The following is a 17246-nucleotide window of genomic DNA, read 5'->3' as shown; positions in this document are numbered from 1 at the left end:
GAGAGTATAATGGTGGTTACCTGAGCTGGGACACAAGAGACCTGGGGAGGGAGGGGAAAGGTTGATCAATGAGTAACAAATTACGGGCAGCTGGAAGCAAATATTTCTGGTGGCTGTGCACATCAGGGCCACTACAGATGACAGTAGTGCTATGCTGTTCAAAAAGCCAGAAGAAAAGGTTTTGAAAACTACTATAAAGAAATGATACACATTTGAGGAAAGAGTCAAGTTTAACATTACACAAAGTATATGTATATCAAAGCAACATGTTACCCCATCAGTGTGTATAATGTTTATGGATTTTACGCAACAGTTAGAAATTAACTCAAATATAAAATCAATATAATAAAAGCAAAATAATGTTGTTAAGTTCTAGATGGATGCTACCATAAAGGCTCTTATCGTGAACTCTTTCTTTGTTAAACAGTGACATTAGCAAATGTCACAGGTATACCAAGAAGCAAGCAAGAATAAAATGACTTTCTCCTTTGTGATTTAGCTTTATTTAAGGCATAGTTGGTCCACTCACAAATCATCTCAGGTATAATCAGCAGGTGCACTTCTTGCTCCAGAGAAAGTAGGATGAAATGATGTGGAGAGTGCATGGGGCATGCTAGATACTAGAAAATGTGTGCTATTGGGGTGATAGGGGGCTTTCTAGGGCAGTTTAGGGTCAAGCTCTGCATTAGAGATTGGGAACAGAGGTCATTTTGGGTAAGAGGACAGAGACATAGGGTGAAAGTTAACAGTGAGGCTATGAGACAGTGATAGAGTGGCCTGGTTGGAAGACAGAGTTCATCCTGGATACAGACTCACAAAGGCTATTTATATCTTACTTTTATCAAGACACTTCACCACAACCTCTGCTCTTTGTTGTCTGTGACTTTGGGTTTGCCATCTTCTCTTGCCATTTATGGTTTAAGTTGGTGCTTGGTCTTGGCGTGGAATGCATTTGGCCAGCTATAGATTCTCATGTGATCTGCTCCAAGACTCAATGGATTGGGGGATTAGGGGTTACTTGGCTGAAACCACTGATTGGGTCCTCACAGAAAGTCCCAAACTATTGTGAACCAGATGTCATGAAGCCATCACCATGTCCAACACATACCATTGCTTAGTTGCTAGGTAACAACATCAATTCACTTTTAAAGAAGGAACTACAGTGATGTAAAAGATATTGCATTTAAGTGTCATAGATGCACACCCAGCATCATCTTCTGTGACTATGGTTGGCAGTAGATGCACACCCATCAGAATGATGTGTCATGTAAAGCATCGGTGACAATTTATGTCACTTTAGGAAAGCACTGGGCTGGAGAAATGAAACAGACCTATTTTTGCTTAAGTGAGGAAGGAGACTTGGAGCCATAACGTTTCCTTAGCCCTGAGAGTGGTTTGCAAGCTTTTCCTCACACCTCTGATGACCCGTGCCATCCTCTCTAACATTTCCTTCAGCTGAAATGATTCATGAAATAGAAAAGGGTCACTCTGTCTGTATTTTGGGATAGATTGTCCTTTCTTTCTCTGTGGAAACTAAAGCTCCCCCCAAAACCAGCCTGGACATCCCTATCCTGACTCTTGTGCCCTGCTTGTCCCTTCCATAGAGATGCTATTTAAGTGACCTTTGCCTCCCCATCAGCAACCATGGAGAGGCAAAAACATGTCAGAGGCCAAGTGGAGGAGAGGAGGCTACAGACAACTTGCTCTCCTTTATGGTCCCAATATACCCCAATATGGCCCAAGGCCCTCATCAAACCTTGGATCCTATGTGTGATGAGGGCTGCAATTAACACCATGAGCCACCTGCTTCTGCCAGTCTGGGTCTCTGTTCCTTTCATGCCAAGCACTGGGCAGGTTCTAAAGAACAGGCTGCTGTTTCTCTTTGCACAAACATTTGTGCCTCAACTCCACCATACTGGCCCATGGTCTCTCTGGTATTCTTTTCCTAAACATTATTTCTTCTTCTTCCTCCTGCACATAAAAGCTTAACAGGGAGTTCATTAAGTTAGCTCAACTTTGCTTGTCTAGCTCAAACACAACTTTCAAAAATATAAATCTTAGATGGGCTGGTGCAATTCTGAATCACCGTCCAGCTCTGGCTAGGTCAGAGTTTCATAGAGCCTTTAGAACTAACTGGATTGACTCATGTAGCCCAGGCTGACCTAGACTCACCATGAAGCCAAGGATGACTTTGAACTTCTGATCGTCCTGTCTCCTTCCTGAGTGCTGGGATTGCAGGAGTTCTTTATGTTAGTGCTGGGGGTAGAGTCAAGGCTTTAGGCATGCTAAACAAATGCTCTACTAACTAAGCTACATCCTTCCTTCCAGCTCATGGGATGCAGTGAGGACCACATGGGGAATGAGCATGAGGTCTTTGCAAGCTCAAAGTGCTATAGCAATCAGAGAATGATGCTCTCTAGGAGTCTAAACCTTTCCTAAGAGGCCAAACAGGTTTCTTATCGAAAGTGTTCTGAAAAGTGGTTGCATTCCCCCAACTCCCCAGACCCCTAAGTGCCAGCAAGTGATTGTGTGTAGGTGATGGGGAAAGAAATGTTTATGCAAATTGAATTCTGATTAGGTACAAAAAAAAGTTGTCTGTTTTGAGTGTGTTCATTTTTATTTGAGGCTTTGTTTGCACATTAGCTGCACACAATGTGATTTACATCATTGGCCTCACCCTGTCTTATTTGCCTTAATGTAATTGTCTGTTCAGATCCACTGATGGTGAAAATTGCATTTGTCCTTATCAGCAAAGATTCTAAAATGAGAAGTTCAAAGGAGGCAGAGGCTTTAAATGCAAGGAAAATATACTTTATTTTATTTTTTAAGGTCCTTTGAAATAGTTTTATCCCCTAGATTAGGATAATCTCTTTGCAGAACACCAAAATGAATGGCTCATTGTGACCCCTAATCAAGGAAGTTTCTAAAAAAGAAAAAAGGAAAAAAAAAAGAGAAACAGAAAAAGGAAAAAAGTGGGTCAAGTCAGAAAATCTCTGTCAGTTCACCAGTGTTCTTGGGTAACCTTGGAAGATTTGGGGATTTTCCGAGAAATCAGCATGTGCTTTAGCTTGCATAAAAATGGACCTGGAACTCTTCCTTTGCCAGAATGCTGGTGCCAGGAAATGCCTCTCAGTCAAGGGATAGATATTATATGGAGAGCACATATGGAATATATAGAAAAACAGAAGACAGATGTAGAGATCAGAAAGGAAGTTTTCACGATTCAGAAATGACTTTCTCATTAAAGCTCAACTTTGAAAATCCATACTTGTAAGACTCAGATATTTGTTTTCTGTGTAGGGCAAAGTTCAGTAGAAGGCTCTCTTCCAACAGGATTCATCGTAGCTTCACATGCAGTTTTAAGCCATCAGGTAAGCATAGCTCTGGCAGAGCACATGTAATTAAAACAGCCTGACATTTGTAGGAACTGTGTACCAAGCAGCATGCTTCAGGGTACACTTCGTCTCCCTTGATGGCGTCCTGTTGATTTCTCAATGGTTCTCTGAGGTAGAGTCTGTTAACATCATCTCTTGGGATTTGAAGCAGACAAATAATGACTATGAACTTAACACCACTAATGGAAGTTCCCCAAACATGATGTACTGGGATGCACCCCAGAAAGCATTTGGAAATAGAGTGAAATGAAATGTCCCTGGAGAAGGGGCCTGGGCATGTGTGCTCATACATAGTCATGCTCAGCTTTGGTTAAGAACTGTATCCCAAGTTGAATATAGTAACGAGACCTTAGGTTACCTAATGGTAAGTGAAAAACGGCTAAAATGACCCTGTGATCCCAACCACTTGGGTGGATTGTGAGTTCAAGTCTGACCTGAGCTACATAGTTAATTCCTGGCCAGGCTGAGTCACAAAGTCAGACTATGTCTCAAACAACAAAAACTTACCAACCAATAAACCAACTAACCAACTAACCAAACAACCAATCAACCAGCCAACCAACCAACCAAAGGACCACTTACTTCCAAAGCCCCTCATGCTGGTATTGTATAGGCTGGCTTGACTCCCAGAATAATAAAAAGGCACTTGTCATAATATGCAGGTTCTCTGGTTCCACTTCAAAACTCTTAAGTTAGAATAACTTAAGGAAAAGAGAAAGAGGCTGGGGGTGTAGCTCACTTAGTAGTGTGCTTGTCTAGCATGCATGGAGCTCTGTCTGCATTCACCAGCAACACAAAAACTGGGTGTGATGCACACACTTGTAATCCTAGCCTTTGGGAGGTAGAGTCAGGAGGATTAGAAGTTCAAGATCATCTTTGGCTACATAATGAGTTTGAGGCTAGCCTGGGCTACACGAGACTTTGGCAAAAAAACAAATTTATAGTACATAAAACCCAAAGCAAACAACAACAAAACACCAGACAAGCAGAAAGAAAGTTGGGCAGAAAGCAGAATAGTAGTTAATAGGAAAGTTGGATGGTGGAGGAAGGACAGATCTAAGCCAGGCATGACAGCAGTGCACGCCTGTAATGAAGAGTGCTTAGGAGGCAAAAGGTAGGAGGACCAGGAGTTCAAGGTCCTCCGTGACTACACTACAGTCTCCAAGACAGGCAAAGTCCAGTCTGAATGACATAAGACCTTGTCTCAAATAAAAGAAAAAGGAGGAGGAGGAGGAGGAGGAGGAGGAGGAGGAGGAGGAGGAGAAGGAGAAGAAGAAACATGTACAGACTTGAACAAACCACATCATATGGAAATATCAATGAATCCTATTAATGTGTATAATTAATATGTGCCAATAATAAAAATAAAAGTATTTAGGAATCTTACTTGAAGTATTTAGGTAAGGGCTTTCCCTGAGCCCCAAAGGTACTCATGGAAACTTACTGATGAACTGACAAGTCACGGTAACGTCTTGTCTGTGCTTCATGGTGGAGGGTGCTTTAGACTAAGCCTTGGTGTCCCCTCTGCTTCCCTCTTCAGCTGGACAATCCCTGGCAAGTCATTTTTTTCTCTTGGAACCTTAGTTTACCTCATAGAAGTGAAAAGTTCCTAAAATGACCTTTCTGGACCTCACAACTTTGATTAGCATGAATATGCATTGGGTAACACTTTTTATTTTATGTGTGTGAGGGTTTTGCCTGCAAGTATGACTGTACCACATGCTTGCCTGGTGCCTGAGGAGGCCAGAAGAAGGCATAAGATCACCCAGAACTGGAGTTACAGACAACTGTGAGTTGCTGTTGTGGGTGTTGGGAATTGAACCCGGGTCCTGGAAGAGCAGTCAGTGCTCTTAACCATTAAGTCATCTTCCCAGCCCGGGTGCATCTTTACAAGACCCCTCTAAACACAGTGCTGCATGCTTTGATTTAGACCACCCAATGCTAATTTTTAAGGCAAAATACCTTGATTTTCTGTGAAATGGTGTATCTTTGTAGTTGAGAGTCTTTTTATTTCTAACTTCTGAGAAAGCAGTCTCTTGTCCATGTTTAACTTCCTGATTAAATGTGGGACTTGTCATCTACTCACTTCTTCCCGTGCGACTGGAAGGCACAGTTGTTCCTCCTCACCTGGGAGAGGCAAGGAGACAGACAAGGCAAGCGAGAACCATGGCTTAGCTTGAGGGCTGCCTCGGTGTCCCCATTCACTCTACACCGATGGATCTGTCTTGTCTTGACACAGATCAGTAAGGTGGGTAGGTCAGGGGCATGATGCTCAGGTGAATATGGTGCCACAGCTGCTCAGTGCCAAGCTAAAGCGCCTGACTTTCCTAGGGTGGGTGCTGGTGTCCTTGAACGGGCTCTAAGTAGCACAAGGGAGCCTGGCAGTCTTATTAAAAGCCTCATCAGCTAGCACTGTGCCTGACATAGAGCACATTACTCATTGAGTGAATAAATAAATGTGTGAGTCTGGTCCTCGTTCCCTGACCATTCTCTGGAAGTTAAAAGTGGAGAATTACTTTTATAGATGAAGTCATCTTTAGAATTCACATGACTCCATTAAATCCATCTCTTTTGGATGTCATTGATAGATCACGAGAATGGGATTTTCTAGTGTGAGAGACTTTTCAGAGAAATATCGACTAACAGTTGCCATCTACCTGTGAGAGATTCCCATCTCTATTTGGCAGGTGAAAAGAGGAGAAATTCATCTCTCCAGAAGCCAGAGACATTGATTCCCTGCTGAAAGGCTTCTGTGGGGAGGAGGCAGGTCATAAAACTATCACTTCTCTTGGCAGAAAAAAAATGGTCAAAACTTTGTATCGCCAACCAGCCTGCTATCCCCAGCAAAGTCCTTCATCTTGAATTATGCCTCTCAGCAGGACTAATTTTGAGACATATTCTGTAACCTCCCTTTTCCAGAAAGTATGCTTTTCCTGAGATGTGATGAGGGACTTGTGAGGTGACAAGAAAAACAAAAACTTAAAGAAAGGAACCAGGGTGGGTACAGTGGGGACACATGTGTAATCACAGTACTCAGAAGGCTGAGGTAGGCAGGTGGGCAATGCCACCTGAGCCACAGAGTAAGAGTCTGTCTCAAACAACAACAAACAAACAAACAAATAAATAGTGAATTAATTCAATTAAATGACAAGGTAACAAATGTTCTGCTGTAACAGAAACTATAAACTAAAACAGGCACATGGATTTTGTATTTTTTAATTTTTCACTTGGTTACTATGATGGTTAATTTTAATTGTCAGCATAATCTACAGTCACAGGGAAGAGAGCTTCAGTAAGAGACTGTCAATATTGTCCTGGCCTGTGGGCGTGTCTTTGGTGGCATTGTCGTAAGTAATTGATGTGAGAAGACCCAGCCCACTGTGAACGGCATCATTCCCTACGTAGGAGACCCTGAGTGGCATAAGTGTGGAGAAATAGAGTGAGCGTAATTGAGCAAGTGGAATGTATTTCTCTGTGTTCTTGACTGGACGTGATGTGACTGATGGAAGTTCCTACATTGACGTCCCTGCAACGATCGATGGTAACTTGGAAAGTAAGCTGGAATAAACTCCTTTCTCTGCTAAGTTGCACTCTGTCAGCCCATTTTATCGCAGCCACAAAAATGACACCATGGACAGCAAAAACATATTTGAAAATCCAGAGTTCAAAATAAACTTGACTTTTAGTTCCTCTTAAGCACTGGGTCCGTGTCCTCACATGCCCAATAGCTGGAGACAAGCAGATGATGTAATTTCTCACTCTGATGTCTTTCTCGAAGAAGATAACACTTCCTGTGTCTGTGGCAGGCACTGTAAGTGCCTCCACATGCAATTGAACATGTGAATACACACACATACATACACATGTACACACACTTATACACCATTGCCTCAGGATTTGCTTCTGGAGAAATCATAAGAAAATTCCTTTAACTATATCCTAAAAGGAGAATAAAAAAGCCTTGTAGCTGACATGGCCTGTCTGGCATTTTCTAGTCCAGTGTCAGGAGACAAACTGCTGTTCTCAGTGAACCAGAGCCCCAGACATCCCTACATGGTGTGTGGCTTGTCTTTACTGTCCTCCTGGAGATGATCCATCCTCATTCCTAGAATCCCCAGCTCATCACCTCTGGATGGTGTCTCTAAACCATTTTTCAGTCTCTGGTGTCTCAGTGTGGGCTGTGAGGTAGAGACCCCTGCCATGTGTAAATGACAACTTCTGGGATGAGTCCATTCCTTCTCCTACCATTGCTCTCGCACCCCCCCCCCCCCCCGCATTGTTTGTGAGACAGGATTTCATTGTGTATCCCAGGCTGGCCCAGAGCTCACTATGTAGCCCTAGCTGGCCTTGAAGTTTGATCCTCCTGCCTCCCATGTGCTGGAATTATAGCCTGGTATTTTTCTCTTTTGGTCAAAGAGCCTGCCACTCCTTTTGAAGGACCACTTCTTACCTGGCCTCATCTTGTGGGGCTCAGGGGTGGGATTCAAACTCTACCTCCGAGTGCTACAGCTGCCCCAAAGACCCCGGGTCTGTGCTGCGGAATGGCTAGCCACTTTGGGTGTGGAAAGTGTGGTATGTTTCAAACTTAGGTACATATTTTACCAACTGAGCTGGGGTAAGCCCTGGACACCTTTTGAGGTCCACAATTCCTTCATCATGGACACTCAGATAGTAGACAGTCAGAGGGTCCTATTAGTGTAGTTCTGGGCTCATTGAGAGTTCAGCACATAGTAATTATTAATATTTAAGTTAGTAAAATTGTCATTGACTGAAGGAAAGTGACAGGAGCAACCATATAAAATTCGAGTGACTTCGGACCCTTGTAACAGCAGGCCTGAGCCTAGTGGCCTTCTGCCAGCTCCCTGCTTGTTCTCCACCTGCTTCGCATACCACCTCAAGCTGGGGCATCAGGACAGAAAAGGTCATCTACTTTATCAAGGACATCTTGGTCAGGGGTATGGACACCTCCAAGATGGCCCTGGCCTGGATCCAGTAGAACAGGCGGCTGCTGAAGGTGCATCCCACCAGCGCACAGATCACACACAGACAGTAAAAAGGCTTGGAAGGTCTCACTCAGGGTGAACTGTCCTTGGGTGGTAACTAGTCAGTGGCATGCCTAACTTTCTCACCAAACCCTTAGCCAGGGCTACATAGTCAGTTCCAGACCAGCCAGGACACTTCCAGACAGTGAAACTGTCTCAAAAAGCCAAACCAAAGGACGATGAGGAGGAAGGACAGTGGGAGAGAGGACAGACTGATCCCGGGATAAGTACAGATTTTCCTCCCTACAGTTCTGAGGGCATTTTGACTGTACTAGGGCCTCTATGGGGGCAGCAGGACCACCTCCCTTTGTATGTCTACCTGCTGTACCTGCCAGACCTTGCCTATCTATCAGGGATTTGAGGAAATTCAGCTTGAGCATAGGTTCAGAGGCCTGGGAGACTAGGCAAGATCACTGAATCAAGATCTCCACACAGGGCATTGCCATGTACTGGAGGCCTACTTTGGTGTCCTGGACCCGGCCAAAGTCCTGCTCCCTGACCCCTTCTACACAGGATGGCTGCAGACAGTGTGAGGTCCTGGCCTGAGAAGCTGACATCAAGTATATCACAGTGTGGATTGTTTGAAGATTTGTAAAGATGAGAGACAGGTCTTGTGAAGAGTGCATGGCTCACTGTCCCCTGTGGCTGGGAAGAGTTGTGCTGGTCTTATGCATGGAATTCAAGAAAGCCAGTGAGTCTGTTTCCTGCCTAGGTAGTGAAACAAAAGAAAATGTAGGATATATAACCCTTTCTGACCATTGGCCTTCTAGGACCCCAGTCATCCTTATTCTGAACAGATCTCATCTGTAGGGAGCTGGGGAAAGCTCCTGAAAAGGGTCTTGGGCACCCTAATTCCATGCATTGATTGGGGTCAAGGATCATGATGGCCCTGTCAATCTAAACATGAGGCAGCTTCAATACCCAGTGTGAGGACTCAATGTATGTTTGAGCATTTATGCCTCCCATTTGTACCTAACCATAAAAGCCTCTTTCATGCAGTATCATTTGTGTTCTATGTTCATCATGCTGATGCAAAACAATAAAGTAGGAAGGTGCCAATATGGAAGGAAATAACATCAGGACAGAGGAAGCAGCATCTGGACAGAGGGAAGCAACATCTGGACAAGGGAAGCAGCATCTGGACAGAGGGAAGCAGCATCTTGACAGAGGGAAGCAACATCTGGACAGGAGAAGCAGCATCTGGACAGAGGGAAGCAACATCTGGACAAGGGAAGCAGCATCTGGACAGAGGGAAGCAACATCTGGACAAGGGAAGCAGCATCTGGACAGAGGGAAGCAGCATTTGGACAGAGGGAAGCAGCATCTGGACAGAGGGAAGCAACATCTGGACAGAGGGAAGCAACATCTGGACAGAGGGAAGCAGCATCTGGACAGAGGGAAGCAACATCTGGACAGAGGGAAGCAACATCTGGACAGGAGAAGCAGCATCTGGACAGAGGGAAGCAACATCTGAACAAGGGAAGCAGCATCTGGACCGAGGAAGCACGCTTCTCTGGGAAAGGATCATGCCCCTTCTATTCTGTCTCTGTGTTCACACTGTGAGTGTTTATGAACATATGTACAATTCACAATCCAGTGAGCTGCTTCCTGAAGCATAGATAAGTGCCAACTCTGCCAGGAACCTAAGCACGGCCAACTAGGAATTGAGGCATCAAATAATATTTAATTTCACTTCTCTCTAAATATTATTGAATTCCTTTCTCAGCAACTCTTCTTTCTGACTCACTCTTTTTGAGGCAGTTCAAGTGGAAAAAAATAGCTTAGATGCAAGTGTGAAACCCTCATTCAACAACAGAAAACCTTTTAGTCTAACGCAAGGGACTAGGCGAGCTTTATTTTCCATATACATTATTTAGCATACTCATTATCTACTGTGTTCTTTTTTGATTTTTTGTTTTTGTTTTTGTTTCGTTTTAGAGAATGTTTCTTCCAGCCTTCTCAGAAAGTGTTTTAGCTCTCTGGAGTATGCTTTTCCCCCCACTCATATCTGATTATTGGCTATAAAAAAAATCCCTATTGGCAAGAGGTTCCACATTTATTGGTCCCTTCAATGAGCAGTTTACTGTAAATATTGCATAAGCTTATTCAGGGGAAAGTGATGCTCTTGTCTCTGAATCCTTGGTAGCCTGCCCTGATGACAGCCCATGCTGGGTCCCCATGAAGCTGACACAGATTCCAGCTATCTTTTTTTTTTTCCTTAGAGGGATTTCTACATGACCTTGGAGTCAGACTCTGATGTTTAACATCTGTTTGACCTTGAAAAAGACACTTCTCTCTGGCTTACTTTCCTTATCTATAAAACAAAGCTAACAACAGTATCCACCTTATAAGGCTGGATGGACACAGGTAATGCACTAAGAGAGTCCTAAGTGAACACTAAGCCCTCAATGTCAGCTCCTCCTCCTCAGCTTCACAGAAGTAAGGTAGTTTCACCATAGGCTGCCAAGGGATGTTCTAAATACCAGTCCCTTTGGAGGGAGTGCTTCTACAGAGTGTGCTGGCTCTGTTAGCTTGCTTGCCTATGAAAGATGCAGCCTAAAACTTACATCATGGAGAAGAGGCAGCCTAGTTCTCATATCCTGGAGATGATGCAGCCTAGAACTTACTTCATGGAGAAGAAGCAGCCTAGTACTCATGTCATAGAGATGATGCAGCCTAGAACTTACATCATGGAGAAGACGAAGCCTAGAAGCCTAGAATGTATGTCATGGTGTTTGTTGTATTGGCCAAGAAAATGGCCCCCAAAAGGGAGTGGCACTAGTAAGAAGTGTGGCCTTATTTGGAAAAAATATGCCACTGTGGGGGCAGGCTTTAAGGTCTCTTTTCTCAAGCTTCACTCAGTGTGACTTTCAGTTGACTTCCTGTTGCCTCTTGAAGGTGTAGAACTCTTAGCTCTATCACCACATCAGCCTGCATGCTGCCATGCTCCCCTTCATGATCATAATGGACTGAAACTGTAAGCAAGTCACCCTCAATTAAATGTTTTCTTAATGAGAGTTGCCAGGGTCATGGTGTCTCCTCACAGCAATAGAAAACCCTAACTAAGACAACAGTGGGAGAGTGAGCCGAGCTGATGAGCACATAGATGGTGACCAATGCGTCTCCTCACAGCAATAGAATACCCTAACTAAGACAGCAGTGGCAGAGTTAGCCGAGTTGATGAGCTTATAGATAGTGGCCAATGCTGACTATGTCTTAATAGATCTCTTGCTTTCAATTTGGCTCTTTAAGGAGGCTTAAATATGCACAAAAAGGCAACAACAAAACAATAAGTTCTCCTTGATCCATTAAGAACTTATATATTGGCTACCTTCTGTGAAACCAGCATTGGAGTAAACGAAGCAGGGTGAAGAGAGCAAAGGGGTCCATGACAAAAGCGAGGGGGTAGTGACTAGAGTGACCTAGGAATATCTGTCTTTTGGGGTGATGTCAGGTAGATGTCTGATGGATGTGGGGGGCTGAAGGAAGGCTAGGCCACAGGACAAGGGCTTCGAAGCAAAGGCTGGGGCAGGCCATCAGCTTGAAGTGACAACATTCCTTCATTTTCCCCACTGTCTCTTCAGTGTTCTCTCCAGCCTTGGGACAGACATCCACAAAGGCACAGTGTACAGGGCATGTGGGCTCTAGCAAATCTACGGTTAGAGCAGCCCGGGAAACGTGAAGTCATGACTTGTGTTCATTACTTTTTGTCAACACGACACAAGCTAGAGTCACCCAGGAAGAGGAAATCCCAATGGAGACTATGCTTCCTGCCTTCAAATCAACCTGTAGGCAAGGCTGTGGGGGCATTTTTTTGATTAATGATTAAAGGAAGGTGAGCCGTTAAGCACACTCCTCCACGGCTTCTGCTTCAGGTCCTGCCCCCAGGTTCCCTGCCTGGATGTCCTTTCATGATGGACTGTGAACTGTAAGATGAGATAAATCCTTTTTTCCCCCAAGTGATTTTGGTCTTGGTGTTTCTCACAACAGTAGAAAGCAAACTAAGACACTACTACACTTCCCCATGTGACTCATTGCCCGAGATGGCCACTTTTGGGAAAAGCCACACTTCCCAATGATCTTCTTTTCAGTTCAGGACTTCTGTTGATGGTGTGTGTGTGTGTGTGTGTGTGTGTGTGTGTGTGTGTGTGTGTGTGTGTGTGTGTGTGTAAAGAAAACTTTCAAATCTTGTCTTATAAACTGCCAATACAACAACTAGCTAATTAAATTACCACATGCTGCTGTTTGCAAGGCTAAAGTCCAGGGAGAGATTTGTTAGCATCCTCTTGAAGAACAACCTGGGCAAATATTATTAGGTTTGATCTTTCTAAGCAGTTAGAGGTGAAACTATTTAGGTTGCATCAGAGCATGGCTCCAGTTCCCCCTTTGGTCCTTTCCATTTCAAATGAAACAGTTCATGTTGTAAAAACATAAAAGCTGGCTTGTCTTCACGACTGCCAAACTATGAGTTTTCTGTTGTTATCACATTGCCATTCCATGTCATGTTTGCTGCCAGGGCTCTTCAGGCATGGGAAGCCTAATCCAACACAATCCATATAAAGATGTAGCTGAACATCATTATATGCCATGAATCCCAAGAATAGTCCACAGTCCATGACTTAGGGGAAATCTCTCTGTGTGTTTCTTCAGCTTATCATTCCATTTTCTACTTCTGTCCTGCAGACTCTTTGCCATTGTCCGATCTTGTATGTAGCAGGCACTAGTGTAATTGGAAATGAGCTGAGCTACTGGTGATGTTCCTTAAACGATGTGCTCTGACTTGAGTAAGTTCACCGTGACCATCCACCAGTCTGTCTAGTATCCACCTTAACTATTCAACACCATTCATGCCTCCGTCCTTTCATCATCCAGCCACCCATCTATCTACCACAGTCCTTGCCTCTCTATGTATCTTATTATGTTGATCAGGCTAGATATAGTATACTCCTGGACTCAAGCAAATTCCTGTCTCAGCCTTCAGATTAGCTTCACATGTGCCACTGTGCCTGGCAAAGTCTATAGTTTTAAAATACTTTTATTTCATGAGCAATTGCTATGATTTAGATGAATCTCCCCCCAAAGACACATGGGTTGAAGACTTAACCATCAGCTTGTGGTGCTGTTGGGTGGTAGGTGGACCATTCAGAATGCAGGGCCTAGTGGAAAGAATGTAGATCATTGGAGCACGCCTTTGAAGAGGATATTGTGATCACAGAGCCAGTCACTCCCCGACCCTGGCCTCCCTTCCTCCTTCTCTTTTCTGATTGCTATGGAGTGAGCAACTTCCTTTCTCATGTTCCCCCATACTGTGTCACCTCAGGCCCCAAAATGATAAGGCCAAGTGACCCTGGACCTCAGAACATGAGCCCAAATAGACCTTTCCTCTTGATTATTTCATGTGTTCTACTCACTGACAGAGCAAGATTAATCAACACACCAAAGTGCCAAGAGGCCATCAACAAAGCAAGTCGGGTCAGAAGTGGGGTTGCCCATAGTTGGCTGACTTGGCATTTGCCATCTACCCTGCCCAGACACCACTTGAGCTCAGAAGGCAGAGGGAGTCATCCGAGCATCTCTCAGGCAGCAGACGTCATACAGCATTTGGATAAAGAACTGCCGGTGTCTACCTCCTAATGTTTAGCAGTTAGTGTCTATCTATATTTTAAGTCACTTAATTTGCTTTAACAGGCTATGTTTTAGCAGCAGTTTATGCTAATACAATTGTTATAGTACAAGAATACAAATGCCCAGCTCCTAACTCTCATAACTGTTCCGTTATCGTTAGTCACACACAAGAGAACATGACACAAAGTAGGTATTTTGTCTCTTGGAAACAAAAAGAGCTTTGAAAGAACAAAAGATTACACATCAGTTCTTTGGGGAGGAAAATGCCTGCCAACTGGAGGGTATCCTACAGAATGGATGGGAGACAAGGCCAGCCAGCCTCACTCCAGATTCCTGCTCACACAATGAAACCACACATTTGTTATTTGGAAAGAGAATCCTATTTGCATGTTTACTTGAGAGGAGAAAGAAACTGTTGTTGATATACGAGAACACTAGCCAAAAAGAAAAAAAGAAACAAAAAGCAAGTCCTGTTTTATTCCTGGCATCTGATTATTGATCATAATGATGCTTGAGGGGAATACTCAGAGGTAGTTCTGCTGCACAGCATTGACTGAGACGTTCATGCTGTTCTTCCTTTAAAAATCGAAAAATGTTATGATGAGAGTGTGCATGGGCACATGTGGAGGCCAAAGGACAAACTTGGAGAGCTGGTTCTTGCCTTTGCATTGTTGAGGCATGGTCTCTCTTGTTCTTGCCGCTCTGCATAACCCAAGCTAGGTGCCCTGAGAGCTTCCCCAATGATCCCCCTGTCCCCACATCCCATCTTCACAGAAGTGTTGGAATTGCAAATGTAAGCCACTGCATTAGGTATGTGTTCATAAGTCTCTCTGTCTCCTCTCCTCTCCTCTCCTCTTCTCTCTCTCTCTCTCTCTCTCTCTCTCTCTCTCTCTCTCTCTCTCTCTCTCTCTCTCTTTCTCTCTCTCTCTCTGTGAGGCCAGAAGAGAAAGCATCAGATAGTCAAAATATAGGCGGTTATGGGCCTTCCTAGGGGGTGTTGGGGGAACAAGCCTGATGTTTATTTGCAAGAACACAAGCGATCCTAGCCTCTGAGGCACTTCAACCCTCTGCATCTGACTTTTTGTGGATTCCAGGGATCAAACTCAGGTTGTCAGGCTTGCATAGAAAATGCTCTTACCTGTGGAGCCGTTTTGTGAGGCCCCAGTCCCTTTAAATTTTCTTTTCTGGTGCTTTGCATTCAGGTCTCACACATTTGTGAGGCGAATGGTCTTCCGCTGGGCCACAGCCCAGATTTAGGCAATTTATCTAAGGGGTGGGGCAGTGATTGGTTATTCCAGTTTAAAAGCAGTCAGAACATGCTAAGAAGGGAAAGGCAGGCATGTGCTTGTCACTGTGTGACCAAAACACTTCCAAGTGACTCTTTTAATAGAGTCCCTTTTCCTGTAGGAGCTTGAAAAAACAAACAAACAAATAAACAGGAAATGAATTGTTCTCTGACATATGTTAATTTACTTTTTTAGCTAAATATAGCTGTGTTTAGAGACTCTGAAGTCCTACCAAGAGGTCTGAAACCACTGAAAATCACTGATGAGAAAGAACCAGAGTCCAGGGACAGTTGCACAATGTCTCTTTTCTTCCTGGAGTGGGAGCTGCTTAAGTAAAGATATCTATTCCTTGTTCTAGGGAACACCATCTTGTTCCCCTCAAAACTCTGCCTCCCAGCAAAGCAGAATGAGAGGAGACTCAAGCAGCAGCAGCAGCAGCAGCAACTCTGTGACAGGAGACATGGGACACCAGGTCTGCCATGTGACCTTGGATAAGATAATTAACTTTTCTATAAGGTTGATAGTATTCATCCTTGTAGCTGAAGTTTTCCTGGTCCTGCCCGGCTCCTGCTTGGACCCAAGTAAACACACAGAGGCTTATATTAATTAAAACTGCTCGGCCATTAGCTCAGGTAAACTATTGACTAGCTCTTACACTTAAATTAACCCATAATTCTTATTTATGTTTAGCCACGTGGCTTAGTACCTTTTCTCAGTTCTGCCTTCACATCTTGCTTCCTCTGTGGCTGGCTGGCGACTCCTGACTCAGTCTTCTTGTTCCCAGAATTCTTCTCTCTGCTTATCCTGCCTATACTCTACTTCCTGCCAATCAGCATTTTATTTATCAACCAAATCAGAGCAATACACATTCACAGCATACAGAGCCAAATCCACAGCACATCCTTTATAAGGTTTCTTGAGTGTCCAGGGAATCTACCTGTTCACAAAACAAAGCACCCACTCACAGTGTGGTACCAGGCATGGAACCAATACCTGAGCAGGGATAACAGTTGTTGCTCTTGGAAGGAGCTTACCTTCCCAAGCAGCTTCTCCTAGGAGACAGTTTAAAAAAAAAAAAAAAAACAAAAAAAAAACACAAATTCTCTATTAATTTCCAGATTCAACATTATTCATGTTTTCTTATTCATGTCCCAAATATTGGCTTTTTTTCTCACATTTTTTTCAGCCACTATTTATGAGCAAGCCAGGTTTCTTTGTAATCTACTGTGGTGTTGCTCATCAGTGCTTCCCCTGACAAAACATGATCATTTGTTATTTGAGACAAAGTCTCACTATGCAGATTAACCGGCATTCAACATCCACCCACTCTGCCTCAGCCTCCCAGGCCCTGGAGCTCAAGGCCTGAGCCACATACCCAACTTGATTTTCTTTTTCTTCAAAGAGCCTCCACATCTCTAGCTGCTTGTGCCCGTTTTGTGTCTGTTTGCAGTTTAGATAGTCTTCTAGCTCGGCGCCTGCCACCTTCTGCTGAACTATTTCTCATCCAAGGAGACCGACATCTTTGCGTCCTTTTATGGATATGTGATTCTTGCTTTGCACTGGGATGCCCACCCCCAACCTAGCGCTGAGGTATTGATTTCATCTCCTAGTCATTTAACATTCTCACAGACGCCCTGGAAGAGCAATTTACAAATGATTGCAAAAGTGCTTTGGTGAATCTGAGAATGTGTTTGACTGACAATTCTGCACCTTCCACTGGGGCTCTCTGAATGCTGCATATTCTCTCCTGAGGAGTTTCTAAATCCCCACTGAAAAACCCATTTGCCTGGCAGACATGCGGCTGCCTGTGTAGGCAGGGTGATTCCTTTTCTGACCTTCCTCTCGGGTGGCTGGAAATGTTTATTTCCTACCTGAGCCTTGCTCCAGGCTAGCCCCTC

At 44.1% G+C, this 17246-nt stretch overlaps 1 long non-coding RNA gene across 1 annotated transcript in view; it reads right to left on the bottom strand.

Annotated features, from left to right (window-relative positions):
* Positions 1-16912, bottom strand: part of LOC128104065 (uncharacterized) — a 34560-nt gene extending 17648 nt beyond the window's left edge. The window contains exons 1-2 of the long non-coding RNA XR_008215857.1: positions 16724-16912; positions 16383-16400 (exon numbers count right to left, since the gene is read on the bottom strand). This is a non-coding gene — a long non-coding RNA (uncharacterized LOC128104065). The remainder of the gene's footprint in view (positions 1-16382; positions 16401-16723) is intronic.
* Between the last annotated feature and the right edge of the window lie 334 nt (positions 16913-17246).

The sequence above is a fragment of the Peromyscus californicus genome, unplaced genomic scaffold (assembly GCF_007827085.1).
Source record: "Peromyscus californicus insignis strain IS unplaced genomic scaffold, ASM782708v3 Scaffold_8__1_contigs__length_139910024, whole genome shotgun sequence".
In the NCBI taxonomy this organism is placed as follows: domain Eukaryota; kingdom Metazoa; phylum Chordata; class Mammalia; order Rodentia; family Cricetidae; genus Peromyscus; species Peromyscus californicus.
The sequence above is the reverse complement of the archived record's forward strand: the minus strand, read 5'-3'. Positions and strand labels throughout refer to the sequence as shown.